This window comes from Paramormyrops kingsleyae, chromosome 3, assembly GCF_048594095.1.
Source record: "Paramormyrops kingsleyae isolate MSU_618 chromosome 3, PKINGS_0.4, whole genome shotgun sequence".
Lineage (NCBI taxonomy): Eukaryota > Metazoa > Chordata > Actinopteri > Osteoglossiformes > Mormyridae > Paramormyrops > Paramormyrops kingsleyae.
In genome coordinates, this window is record NC_132799.1 from 8,780,415 (window position 1) to 8,795,601 (window position 15,187).

Here is a 15,187-nt window from a genome sequence, read left to right on the forward strand (position 1 = left end):
TTAAACCATTGTGGATGCAATGAATGTTTTTTTTTTTGTTTGTTTGTTTGTTTGTTTGAGCATGTGGGTAGCTGTAATTATTGGACTGGGATTAAAAATTGGCCCTGGACTTTTGCCAATTAAGGCCCGTCTCACATACATACCTACAATAAAATACCGATCGGGGTTTCCCACCGACTGAACAGGGTCGCCCCCAGCAAGTTTTGCCAGCCCGCATCTCCATTGGCCCACTGGGAAAATGCCTGGTATGCCAGATGGCCGGTACAGCCCTGGAAGCTGGTAGGAATCCCAATAGGATATTTTCTGCGTCAGTTGTAGATGCTCAGAGATTAGGTGCTGTGCAGCTGTCGGCCAGCAGGTGGCAATGATATTCTAGCAATGTGGACAATGAGTAAAACTGGATCGTTTCATACTCCCCTCAACACAAAGTAGTTAAATTCCCAAAGGGCTGAACATATATAGTATTGTCTGATAGTCTTAGACAAACAAAGAAAGTGTTTAAAAAGGTCTTTAAATGATTTTCATGTTGGTGTTAAACTATGATATGATGTCTGTCAGTACGTTAGCTTAGCAATTTCAAAACTAAATTTCCTAAAATAACACCATCTGAAAGACCGGTGTATTTTATAACTCAACCCTACCCCACCTTGTTTGGGTAATGAATGAATGCTGAATTTATACAGATATTCAGCTTTTCTAGGCCCCCAAAGCACTTCAGAGAATCCACTGCAACCAGCACCACTGTGTGGCCCCCACCTGGATGATGCAACAGCAGCCATTCTGCACCAATACACTCACCACACAGTAATGAAGGTGGGAAAGGGGTAGGAGGAAATTTATCAATTATATATAACGGAGATCTGATAAGGCAGGTAATATTAGCCAGGGCATCGGGGTACCGCCCATACGTCTTCAAAAGATGTCCAGGGATCTTTTATGACCTGCAGGTGTCACATCCAGCCCCATGCTGCTTGTTAGCTCCCAGCGTCTCCCTTGAGCGTAGCTGCTAATTAGCCCTGCCTGAAGCTCGTTAGTTGTACCTCTTGCTCCTGCTCTCTTGTTAAGCAGCCACAGCTGCCTTGTGTTCACTCTCCTGTTAATCATGTATGAAAGCGTGTTTCCTAGGGCAGCGCCTCTGTCGTCTTGTCCTGGCTCGTGTCCCCTATGGTCTGCACTTGTGCCCTTGTCTCTGTGGTTCTTCCACCTGTCTGTCTTCTTGTCTGTCCAACCTTTTGTCCCTGCAGCCCGTCGTTCTGCTTCTGCTTGTCCCCTGGTTCAGGTGACATACTGTTTTGTGTCATGGTGTTGCCTGTCTGCCATGTTAAGCAAACAGAACGCGTTGGGATTATCCCTGCACTGCCTGCATTCTGGGTCCTTCCTTACGTGAGTGCATGTGGCAGAAATAGCCTTAATCATTGACTGCCTAAGACTTTTATGCAGTACAAATGTTTATATCAAGCTGTTAGATATTATGCAGGAAAATACACAAGCTAATGCTAATGATGCTCCAAAATCAACTTCCAGTTAATACTAATTCAGCAACCTTCGCGTACCTGCCTCTTATATAATTGGCCCACGTTAGCGACGATTCCTGGGATGCCCTGTGACACAGTAGAATCATATATACCTCTATGCGGCTCACAGAATAGCCGCCACACCAGGAAGCACAACCCTCCAGGCTATAGGCAGAGAGCTGCCATGCGGCCTGAATGCACTTTGCCAGCAGATGGCGCTCTCACGACAAACTGGCGGCATCTGCTGCCTGCTTGGCTCTGGAAGTATTATGTTGACGGATGTACTCTGTCCCCAGGGCTCTCTAGATGACAACATTAACACGTTGCTTTGGGTGCAGTAACAGGGCAGTTGTGGCGGGGAAGTTGGCTGCTAGATCAGAATGACAAATGTTTTTTTTATCAGTGAACAAGGCTGCTGACAGATCAATTCTTTCGCCAGAACAGCCCCACACTGCTGTAATATAACAAGATGGATGGCCTTCTTCGACAGGAGCTCCGCTAATGTGTTTCCAATGGCTTTCTCTGGCTCCAAGCACCATTGGTGATGTGCTTGCACTGGTGGGCAGTAGGTGGCTTATCACTGTAGACAGTGTTGGGGAAGTCACTCCCAACAGTAATCCATTAGACAGTTCAGGTCCAGAAAGTACAAATCCAGACCAAGTTATGCTTTACCCAACCCGTTGAGTATTTTCCCTAGGAAGGAGTTGTATAACATCAACAAGCATGGCTACACCAAAAATCCTGTTTCACCCATGGTATCGTGTCATTTCCATCCTACCTGATGAGTTACTATCTGCCTGAGATCAGCTGTGGTTCATCAGAGACCAGGCAGGATCGAAAACTTGCTGGATACCGGCATACCAGGATCAGGGCTGCCTACCACTGTCCTAGAGAAATGTTTTGTAATTTGTGACCCATGTTGCTGATCAGTCACGTAGTGTGCAAACCACAATGATTTCAACATTCCTGATTACAAGACAATAAGTTGCGTAGTGTGAACGGTACAGCAATCTAAAGACTTTGAAGGTCACGTGATGTAAACATAGAATTTGCTGCAGCCTTCATTGATCACATCGGACAGAGGTAATCTGGGCTTTCAGTAGCATCTCAGTATGAGAGTCAGCTATGTTGAACCAAGTATGCAAACTAAGTATGCAGTATGCATTTCATGGAATGTGATATGATGGACTGGGTTATCTGTATCAGGTGTGTAAATTGGAGCTGCAGCTAAGCTCTGCAAGGTGGTAGGTCTCCAGGAGCAGGGTTAGGAAGCTCTCATGTACACAGACATATATAGAGTAGAGAGAAAATCCAGCAGTCTATGCACAGGGTCAGCCATTTATTGCACACTCACATGGCATTTTAGGATTTAAGGGCCTTACAGAGATTTTACCAGGGCCCCAAGCAATAGGGGTCTATCTGTAAGCAGACACTACATGCAAGAAACTGGTTCCACTGGGTCTTGAACCCAGGACCTTCTGTGTGTAAAGCAGATGTGATAACCCCTACACTATAGAACCAGTACAGGCCAATCTGGAAATCACACAAGGACGATGTGTTAATTTAGTGGTTGGCACAAGCAATAGGCATTGACAGTCCCACCTGGACAGATTTATTCCAGTCTGCACTGACTGTAGAGGTTTTATTGTTTCTAATGAATGGCTTAAGCTTAGGAAGTATAACTTTGTCTCAGTGTCAAAACAGTTAAAACCAATCACACTCACGCCTGGCTGATTTGATACGGTAAGGATGAAGCCTTTGGTGAATCCGGCTCACAAATTTGAGTTAGTTGCTAAGAGCTGGTAGTGAATCTCATGTTAAGTTAAAAAATTCAAAGACACAGATGCTAATGTGTGTCACTTTCCTTGAGTCATGGTAACCAAGCAGTCTGTCGGCCATGAAATCCAATGGGGTCTCCCTGCACAGGTTCGAATCCCATCTGTGATGGAGTGGTGCTCTCATCGAGAGTGGTGTGTGGATAATTCAATTAAGATCTCTGTTTGTGCCTGGGATCAGAAGGGCACTGGTTTGAACCCTAGAGTCTGGCAGACCAATGCTGCCTTTGGGCCCTTGAGTAAGGCCCTTTATATCCATTTGCTCCAACGGTGCACCAGCTGACCCTGTGTTCCGACCCCAAGCTTTGCTCTTACCAGTATATATGTGTGTTTCTCAAAGGGAGAGCAAGATGGAATATGTGAAAAGAAGCATTCCAAATTACTTGTGCAAATGGCAAAGCATTTTTTAAATTGGCTGTACTGCTTGATAGTCTGCATGTACAGACGTGAAAATAATTTAGAGACCATTCTACATTTTTAGACTAATCTGCATTTTTAAATCTTGATTTAATCGTGGTTCGGCTGGCAGAAGCTACGCTGAGCAGCAGGTTGCTTTCAGGTTCACAATTTCTAAGACAGCAGTACACAACAATATGGTGAAGCTGGAGACACTGGGAAGGACCAGAAACCAGCCTGGTAGAGGGTGGAAGCGACGCTCCAATGCCAGAGATGAATGTTAACTTATCCGACAGTTTCTCATGAATCGTAGGATGAAAGAAGTGACCTACAAAAGGAATGGGAAGCATTAAGTGCAGGTGTGAAGTGCACTGCTAGGATGGTTTGTCTCAGGCTCCTAGAAGCAGGACTGAGGTCTCATAAAGCAAGAAAGAAGTCCTTCATTAATGAGAAACAGGGAAGAACCAGGCTGAAAAATATATATTATTCACAGACGCACACCCATAAATTGAGAAATGAGTGAAACAAAAAATTGTGCTGTTGTCACTTAATTTTTTTCCGCAGCTGTATGTGCCCTGCAAATGACTGGCATCTTATCCATGGGGTACCCCTCCCTGGCATCGTATCCATGGGGTACCCCTCCCTTGTAATTTGTGGGCTCCAGGCTCCAAATCCCCCCATTATGCAGACCAGGATAAGTGGTTGGACTAGGCCTGAAGATCAAAAAAAAAGGAAAAACTATTTGTGTAATTATCAAAAGTCCCCACAAGGGGGAGAAATATCACTGTAAGAATGTTCTGCATCACCATTTCAATAATGAATGGGAGTTATTTCAAATCTATTGTTAACAATTTTCCAATTACTAGTCAGTTATTTTGGAACTATTGTTGTAAAATGTAGCCCTGTTATGACCCATCAAAAGGTGATTGCTCAGAAACATTTAGGCATTCACATAATTAATCCACGTATTTCAGAGGTGGAAAAGCTTAGTGAATTATTCACCGTGTTTTCTAAAGAGGGACTAAAATTACTATTTAGTATGACCAGGAGGGACATAAAAGCAGTTTATTGCGGTCGGATGGCGTTATACTTGTGGGACAGTTAATATAAATGCCTGACGTCTAAAGAATTTGCAGCTCTAAGCTGTGAATCTGGGGGCCATAGTTAAGATTGTGGACGGGTGGTGATACCTACTGTACAGCTGTGGTCACACATATGCTCAGCTGCTGTAGCCGCGCGATGTGTCTTCCTTAACGCCAGTGGATGTCAGCGGAAATCACCCACTTTAAAGGAGGTGTCACCGCCTGCGTCTTTATTGGCTACTTTTTCCTGATTATCTTGTTCTGCTTGAGTTTATCGATACATATCTGTGTATCCGGTACGGGCTGAGGTTTGAGCCCCTCCCAGTAAACACGGGATGCGGGGGTGGTGGAACTGGTCCATCATAAGGCTCGCAGCTTACAAAAAGTATGATTTTATGACTGCAGCACCCAGAAGCTTACAAGCCATACCAACACAGAACTCACAATGGAAACTGACCCCCCAACCTTGTAAACGTGTGGCCACATTATTAATTAATCATTGAGCCATTTAGCCCCACCCACCTGAATTTCATCCATCTCATAAAGAGACAAAGTGTGTGGTTCAGCAGGTTAGGCCACAGTGTTTGTGACTGAAACGTTGTTGGTTTCAATCCCAAACCCGACAAAGTGATTTTGGTGGTGGGTCCCTGAGCAGGGCCCTTAATGCCCAATTGCTCTGGGGATTGTCTGAAAAAATGTATGTCGCTTTGGATAAAAGTCTCCGTTAATCTAATGTAACATACAAAGGTAGTGTGTAGAATTCAGAACCAGTCCTGACTTAAATGAGTATCTACCATTAAGCTGATGGTTCCAGTCGCAGGACCAGCCAGAGGTACTTAACCTGCATCGCTTCCTAAAACATGCCACCGTATAAATCAGTCGCAGCTGTAAGTCACTTTCAGCTCCAGCAAAGTTGAGATGCAAATGTGGATGCGACTTGGGGAGGGGCGGGGGGGGCGCCGTGTCTGTTTGAAGTTATAAGTAACCCGGAACAGCAGACAAAGTGTAGTTTGGGTTTTACAACCTGCCAGGGCACTCCAGCTCGTTTGCTTACGAGGCAAAGACAAAAAGCCAATACACAGCGAGAATACGCAAGGTGCGAGTGTGTCTGTGGCCTGTCTTTCCCTCTCTGCCGCCCTAAAGAGGGAGTTTACCCACAAGGGCCCATTTGAAGTCATTGTGCTCCCATTCTCTTTGTGTACTGGGCCTGAAAGTCGACAAATGGCCGCAGTTCGCAAGTACCTGCAACCCGTCAGCCCGCCCTCTGTCTGCCCCGGTTCGAATAACAATTGCTAAAGTTGTTTTTTTTCTTTTTTCCCCCAGGATGCACGGCGCTGTGGTGTGATGGCCCGTGGGCCGAGTCGCCCCCTCTCCACCTCGTCTGACGGCGTATCCCTTTGAGCCGCGAGGGCCACTTTACGGCCCCTTTACAGCGGGAACAAAGCAGGGGCCTCGGCTATGCGGGGGCCAATGGGAGCACGGCCAGCGGAGCCCCATTCCGGTCTCTCACGAGCAGCGGACGCTAATGCTAATGCGCTATAATTAGATTATGACCATTGTCGTTCCCAGCCACCGTGGGCGCCGACTGCCCCGCAGTTTCTAGGGAGGTGTTCTCTTTCTCCAATATTTCCCTTTGAAAGTAAATGTCACCACCGAGGCGAAGGAATCGAGGCATCAAAGGCAGCGGGTACAGTGGGGGAGAGGGGGGGGCAGGAGACTGAAGTAGACCTTCTGGTAAATAGTAAACGCTATTTACCGGAAATGGCCTCCTGTCCTCTTACAGGTGCTTCTGAGAGACAAGGGCTGCAAGAATCAAGTTATCGCCGCCGCCGCGCTCGAAGGCCAAGCTCTATTACCGCTAAGAGGCCTGCCCTGTGATTGGTGCATCTGGCAGTGTTTCCCAAGGGATGCTGGGTATTGCAGTCTTGTGGTCGTGTTGGAGTCCCGCGATGGCACCGGGCATCAGCAGATGAAGAATGTGGTTAAACAGAATACTAATGAGATGTTTTATTTGCCATATGTACAAGCACGAGTACAGGTGCACGAGAATGCTTGCTTTCCCGTATCCCATCATGCTCTCCTGCTAGACACACACATACATAGCATAGAGCCAGGACATTTTTCCAGTACCCCTGAGCTTAACCGGCTTTGCCACACACTGGCCAAACTGCCCGGCAAACACACTAAGGGAATTTTTTGCGATTTCCCTTATTTCTTGTGTGTCCTCCATCGCCGCGGCTGCACAGGTGCAGACCCAGCGACAGGCAGTACTAGACGATCCAAGGAGACACGATCAGCGGCATCCATGAGAGACTGAGAGACGCACTGTAACATACAGCCAAGCGGCTTGCTTATTAAAAGCTAAACAGCTATGGCCCAGCAAATGGGAGGGGGGGACACAGCTGGAAGGAGGTGAGGGTGCTAATGTCTCCTCACCCAGGGTCACATGATCTCCGGCCAGCTGCAAAGGGTCACCGGCTTCTCCCTCTCAAAGCGCGCCGAGGGCCCCCTCTCCGTGATCACATTTGTTTACATTTATTCCTTTAGCAGACGCTCCTGTACTGCAGTAACCTCTCCACGGTCAGGACGGGGGGGCGGTTTGGACCACACAGGGCCGCGTACAGCAGAGCCCTCACGTGATTCCAAAACATGGTATCCATTTTCGGAGGCCCCTCTGCACGCCTGTCTCTGTCAGCGTGCCTACAGACACGCCGAGCTTAACAGATCCTCAAGGTTTGCCGTCAATGTGGCGGAAAGCACTAAAAGGGTCATTATAGCCTCAGCAATACCTTTGTAAACCATCTGGTGCAAAAGCTCAGTGTTTAAGGGCTAAGTCACACAAATTTGCTATTGTAATATTTCTGATTTACACCAAGAGGCACCAAATTCAGCTGGAATGTGCCTGCAAATATCTAGCAAGGTAAATTTATAAAACTCCCAGCTTCTGTGGGAAAAGTTGGTGTTATCAATGTAAAGGTTGTGGGTTTGAATCCCAGGCAATGTACATAAAATGTAGTCCTCCAACTGTAAATTACTTTGTGTTAATGTGTTGGGTAATTATACTGACTTGTACTGCCCTTGTTTCGGACTCTAATCACTACACGTCCAGGTCATTTAAATTTGCCTAAATGTTTATTTCCTTTTTATTTTAGATTAAGAAAACACATTCCAGTACAAAACATTACCCTTTTCATGGACCTGTGCAAACTACTTGCATTTCAAATGTGTGAGTTAAACAAAAAGAAACACACTGTTTCTTTCTGAATTCCTTCACAAAGTATCACATCTTCACTCTTTTTTTAATGATCTCTTTGTGCCGTTTGAAAGCTTCCTCCCTAAGTATACAGTTGCATTGTAATGCTATCACTTCACTGTGAAAGGGAGGCTAATAAGTCCCCTTTGCTCTCCCCGGGGCTCTTTTCATGCTGTATTTATGAGGCACATTCACTTTACATATTCACAATCGGCCACTGGCTGCCCCTGTGCCATTACTGAGGATCTGTCCAACTGGCCCACGACAGCAGGCCGGAGAAACCCGCTGGCAGGCCGGAGGCAGGCCTGGCCTCCGCTCTCCTAGAGGCAGCCAGAAAAGGAGAATATCACCAAATACAGGTAGGGCAGCATGCAAAGACCCCCCCCTCCCCATGCAAGTGGGTGGTGGCAGAGGGTTGAGATCACAGGATGATGTTTGTTGTGAGCACAGGTAGCTTGTAACCACTGTCCAACAATTTTTGGGGATCCTTGGTCATCTCCAGTTGTATATATTGATATAATGGAACTTGTGAAGAGCTGCTTGAAATTGCACGTTAGCCATCAGATGTATATCATGACAGCATGTTCAGACAGTATTTGGGGTCTTGCTAAAGGGCCCTGTGACAAAATCACTTTGGCGACTCTGGGATTTGAACCTGCAACCTTCCGCTAACAGCCATTGTGTCGGAACCCACTGAGCCACACCCAGCAATATTGGCGAAATGGCGTAAACCCAAGACAATTGAGTCAATAATGCACAAATTGGGCAGAATGTGGCCCATGATGCAGCAGGCGGTTTGGGGGACCCCCCCCCCTGCCCCTGATGACACCCCCGATGACACCCATCCCCGCCCCTGTGTCTGGATGACGCTTGGTTTCTCGACAGGCCTTCCCTGTCCAAACACAGCCTCTGCTCGGCCTGGCTGATGGATAAGCACCCCGCCACCCCCTTGACAGCTCCTGTCAGGACTCCTGCGGCTCCCTATCAAAAGTGCCCCTCCGAATCCAGCCCCCGTCAAGCTGAGAGGCTCTGGTTTCAGCGAGCTGTACCCCCCCCCCCCCCACACCACCACTCTCATATCAACATAGAACCACAGTAAACAACACAGGAAAGCCCTTGACATGCCTATCATACTGTAGACCCACTGGTTCACTGTCTTCATTCCTACAGTCCGCCATATTGCTGAATGGGCAACACTGACTTCTTACATTGTGAAAACGGCTTCTTTGCGACAGCAGTCAGGCCGATTCAAGATGGAGAGACGTACACCTTCTCCCGCACCAGCATCATAACCAAACTGCACTCACACTCTTAATTCACACCCCCTGCCCCCAACTAACTCTGACACTCAAGAAACCTTATTTATCTGTCATTCAAGCACCGTGTTTATCTTTTATATGTTTATTTAACTGCATAGTAAAAACTGAATAGTCTTGTTCTCATTTTTAATGTTGTTTTTTGTTGTTATTTTCTTTAAATCTTAATAGAAGAAATGGTGCAAGAATTGCAGCTTACTTGTACTTCTGTACATATGCAAATAAAGTTTTAATTCAATTCAACTTCCTCTGCCGGGTACAGCAGTAACAAGGGCCGGCTAGGTGCCTGTCCTCCGCAGCTGGCTATCCTCGTGTGTGATATGTCATATTTAAGCTATTACACCAAGCCAGAACAAGCAGTTTATATGTTTATCCATTACGATCGCAAACTTGAACCAGCTTGTTGATCACAAGGGTTGTTGAAAGAAGACTTAGAAAAGAAAGAGACTGTGACCGTGCTGTATCTACTGACCATTTGATTACTTAGAATATGATTTGTCTTGTTTCATGTAATTGAATATCTTCTTCCGGAATATTCCAGCAGAGACCCTCCTGGGACTGAAACCAGCAGCCTTCAGCTTACAGGTCCAGGTCTTTACATAAACTCTTTATATATTTGTTCGTGTCAATTCCACGGCCAGAGTTCACACTCCACCCGCTTCCAAGTGCTGGGGAGAACAAGACAAACATATTAAGCAGTGATTCCCAGCCCGGTCCTCAGTGACCCACAGATGGTCCACGTTTTTGCTCCCTCCCAGCTCCCTGTCAGACGGTGCACATTTTTGCTCCCTACTGGGGGTCAGGGAGGAACGAAAGCATGGACTGTCTGCGGGTCACCCAGGACCGGGTTGGGAAACACTGATACAGGGGGTTAGTCTGTGGACTGATAAACCATAGACACACATAAATATAATACATACAGGAGACAGCAGCTCTGAATGCATCACCTGGCATAGGCCACACAAAAGCAGAGGGCACCCATTGCACTGGCTAACAGATAGGCTACTCTCCCTATGTCTGAGGGCTATGCCACCAAATATAGTCTTACTTATTCTAGGAAATAGAGGTAGACCAGCCTTCTGTGGTCTGATTTAGTTCAGCTAGATAGGAAGAAGAATTCCAAAGTCCAGCTTGAAGTTAACGAGGATTAAATTTGTGTGTGTGTGTGTGTGTGTGGAGGGAGTGTGTGTCTCCTACAATCTTTCTGGGGGCTGAACCAAAAAATAGGGCAGCTTAAGCCCCCATAAACAAGGTTTGGAGTCACTTATGATATCAATGAACAAGTAAGCTTGTGGCACCTACATGAACTGTATCGCAAAGATTACAGGGGAAGTAATGTTAAAATGTAAATACACTTGTATGTCTTTGGAATAAAGGAGTATAATTTGTGTTTGTTGTTTTTATTGCCACGGCTGGTTATTTTCAGGGGTAGAGATACAGAATTGGGGGTCTTAGAGATGGTGGGGGTCTGAGCCATTGCCACAGCACCGGGGAGAGGTGAGCGGGCCGATGGTGACCTGGGCTAGGGGTTATCGGGGGGGGGGACAGTATCTGTGTGTCTCTGTCAGCAGTGCAGGGGTGATTAACACATCGACGGGCCACGAAGCGAGGAGGGGCAGCGGGGGGGGGGGGAGATAAACAGGGTTGACGGACATCTGGAGAGTAACTAAAAATTGCCAGTGGAATGCAGGACAAGGTGGGTCTGCGCTGCCATAGTGACCAGCTGAGTATTTCTGAAAGCGGCCCCGAGAGGGTGAGACCACCCTGTCCGGAGTAGACCTCGCTTTCCTAATTAGGCAAGCGGACGTGTGTGCGTGATGAAGGGTTCACCGTCAGCCCGCATCTGCATAACACCAAACAGCAATTCTCCATCAGCTTCAATAATATTATTATACAGTACTATGCATAGTTATGTATCTACGCAATAGCATATTTAACATTAACAGACAGTATGTAAAAATCCACATCATTTTGCACAATTGCACCCTCTTACATTTTGTTGTCTCTATTACTGCTCTGCTAATTATGTGTATTATCTTGTAAATATCTGCATTCTGTTACTGTATTATAATTCTTTTTTATCATATGCCTATTTTTGCTCAGTTGCACGTTATGCGTAAAGAGTCTGATCATGCAATATAACAAATTCCTCAGACATGTAAATGAAATAACGCACTTCTGATCTCTGTAAGGACAACCAGTTATGTATCTTGCAGTATAGCCAAATACCTATAATCCATTCCTGTCAAAAAGAGAGAATGAGACTCTCCACTGCACCAGTGACCAGACGGTGATGGCCCATTCTCAGTTGTTAACTGATTAAATGGTTCAACGCTACGCACAGGAGTTTATCATAACCAGTAGGACTTGCCTCATTTCCCGCTTGATTGGACGTGATTCCCAAATGGAGATAAGGAATGATTTATCCACTGGAAACCTAATCAGGCCCTCTCTCTCTTATCTAATCAGCAAAGCCAGCCTGTCAGTCCTGTTAGAGCAGCTATAGAGCTGTGTGTCGCATAACTAACTGGTTTATGAAACAGAAAATGATGTTTGTGTTTTACAGTCCAGCTTGTTACATACTGGTTTTAATGGGATTCTGTGCTGAATAGGATGAGTGAGTGAGTTATTGGTATCAATGTGTTTAAAATATGGGGGCGGGGAAGAGGTAGGGTGTTGGTTGGGGGTGGGAGGGTCTTGGATGTTTGGGATGGTTACCGTGCCGACGCCGTCATGCTCGCTTTGTAGCCCCCGGCCTCAGCCCTGGTACTCTGGGGCTGCCCAGGAATCCGCCCGCGTCTGCGGACTGCGCTTTGGGAGACGGGGTGACCATGCATGACCGCCCTCCATCGCCGTGATTCACCTAAGGTTCCGGAACCCACCTCCCTCCACCGGGGGGGCCCGTCGGTAGCCCCATGGCCACGAGGTACCTCGTAGCCAATGGATGCACGGAACAGAGCAGGAGGTTTGGGTCATGGGGGAAAATGGTGGGATTAAAGGTTCGAAATGTGGCCTCAGGGGGGTTATGGACAATATGAGGTTCCTATGGGGTTAGGAAATGATACGTAATGGATGTATAAGGCTAGAGTGATATGACAGTCATATATGATGTCAGTGATGGAGCAGAGATATAGTGTAAGGCAGTGATATGAATATGCATTATGGTGTCACACAGGGATTCAAGAGCTTATATGGGTTAGTTGGGGCTTTGACATACATCGAAGGATGTGGTGTTATGAATAAATAGTGAAATGAAAGGCACAGATCAGGGGCACTATAGGGTAGAAGTAGACCATGGCATCTGTGGGGTTAACCAGTGGCAGGCAGGAGCATCTCTGACTCCAAGTCAGTGCAACTCCAGCCTCGCAAGATGGAAAAATAATTAAGGTGTCCTTTGAAGGGGGGGTGGGGTAAACACAACAACTCTCAGCACGCTGTTTTCTCTTTTTAACTCTGCTTTTCCTACGAATTCCAGCCAGGCTCCTCTCCCGCTCTGCTTTTCCACTTCGTCCTTCTCCTGCAACGCTCACCCATTCGTCCTTCGGTCGGAGGTGGGTCGGCGGGGGTGGGGGTTCACGAGGTCGCAGGTCGTTCCTGCTGCAGACAATCCAGACGACGTCCTTGCCGTGGCCTGCGGCAGGCTGTTTTTTTTTTTTTGGGGGGGGGGGATTGACCTTCGATGCTGCCGTGGGGGGTGGACTGACAGCAGAAGTGTGTTGTGGGAAGCCGGCACAGGTGCTGTACTTTTAATACCCAGAGGCCTTGTCACTATGGGAGGGGGGTCTCAGTATTCCCACTGTGGCACATACTCTTGCCGTTAGCTGCACCGCTGGTGCGCTACACACAGAAGGTTAATCAAAGGGGGCCCTGCAGTTCACTTAATTACGGGTAACTATAAAGGAAGCATCCTTCACAAAGTCATACTGCTTTCTCATGTCACATAATCTATGCAGTTTCACTGTTTTCAATAGCAATTTTGCCTCAAGAACTGTTGCGAAATTAATAGTACTGATTTAGTATTAATTGCTAATAGTATTAATACTACTATTCATAATAGTGTTTCAAAATCATGTTGTTAATGTTTTTTCTTTTTTACTTCATTAAAAGTACTTTAGTTATGTTTACAGAAAATACTGAGTTTTTGGCTGTATTACATGCAATTGGAGGAATTATGCTCGATCAGAAGGCTAAGTATTTCATGATGGGCTGGTACGTTTCAAAACTCTGCGTTCCTGCTTGAGTATTCATTACTGCCAGGGAAGGGATGAGTTCCCTTATAATGACATAAAAATGATCGCTGGTTTCTCATTATTGCATTGCTTGACTTGAGATGAGAGTTTAGCCTCTTATTGTGATCAATACCAAATTAAACAGTAATTTGACTTCCTGTGTCATACATTTTCAGGGTGGCCACTTACCCATCACCGTCTGATTGGTCGATGTCCCACCCATGTGACCCATCCAGTTATTTCACACATTTCTCTCACACAGTGTCCCATAGATATTATATACACAGATACCGCATTGGGCTCGTCAGCATGCATGAATCCTGTGACAGGGGGTGTGACGGGGTTCTGGCAAGTTCTAGTGTGTACCACAAAAGGAAGGTGCCGGAACTTTGTGCTGCTTAAGGATGTTCTAATGAAAGAAATGATAAACAACAGGGAACAACAAATCACTGCATTTTTTATACATAATACACTGTAGGCCTACACATTTCAAATGAATTAATATTTATTTCAAAACATAAATAAAATGTAAAAATTTTACATGCAGTAAATAAATCAGATATTCTCAAAAAATATAGTATATTAATTTGGAATAGAAGTACTCTTTACTATTCATTAGATCACAAATGTGAAAAAAACCTTTTTTAATTTGACCAGGTATTCTGCATCACGAATACATGTCTGAGATTCGTAACAAACCAGACTGCTTGAAAACCAGTTGGTGATTTATGGTGATTTTAATTGTGGATAAACCATAGTTTCTATATACGGACGTGCATTAAGGAGGAGCGGATTCCTTGTATCAAGATGGCGGCTGCATTTACGCATCGTTCAAAGGCGACATCTCCGTGCATGATATCAATGACCAGTATGAGCTCGGACTGGGCCGAACGGCACCGTGGTCTCTGCGCACTGTCAAGCAGAGGACTCCCCACAGGTTCCAGGTGTAGTGAGGTCGGGTGACAGAAGGTTCTGGCACATTCAGGTCTGTCGGCGAATTGTGTTCCAAACACTAATCATCTAAGCAGCATACGTGGTCGAAATCAAAAATGGGTAAAACACCACAGTATATACACTCACCTAAAGGATTATTAGGAACACCATACTAATACGGTGTTTGACCCCCTTTCGCCTTCAGAACTGCCTTAATTCTACGTGGCATTGATTCAACAAGGTACTGAAAGCATTCTTTAGAAATGTTGGCCCATATTGATAGGATAGCATCTTGCAGTTGATGGAGATTTGTGGGATGCACATCCAGGGCACGAAGCTCCCGTTCCACCACATCCCAAAGATGCTCTATTGGGTTGAGATCTGGTGACTGTGGTGGCCATTTTAGTACAGTGAACTCATTGTCATGTTCAAGAAACCAATTTGAAATGATTCGAGCTTTGTGACATGGTGCATTATCCTGCTGGAAGTAGCCATCAGAGGATGGGTACATGGTGGTCATAAAGGGATGGACATGGTCAGAAACAATGCTCAGGTAGACCGTGGCATTTAAACAATGCCCAATTGGCACTAAGGGGCCTAAAGTGTGCCAAGAAAACATCCCCCACACC

The 15,187-nt window shown here is 46.1% G+C and overlaps 1 non-coding gene across 1 annotated transcript; it reads right to left on the bottom strand.

Moving 5' to 3' along the window:
* Positions 1-2,961: 2,961 nt before the first annotated feature.
* trnav-uac (transfer RNA valine (anticodon UAC)) lies at positions 2,962-3,034 on the bottom strand. The gene has a single exon. It is a non-coding gene; the product is annotated as a tRNA-Val (tRNA).
* Positions 3,035-15,187: the final 12,153 nt, after the last annotated feature.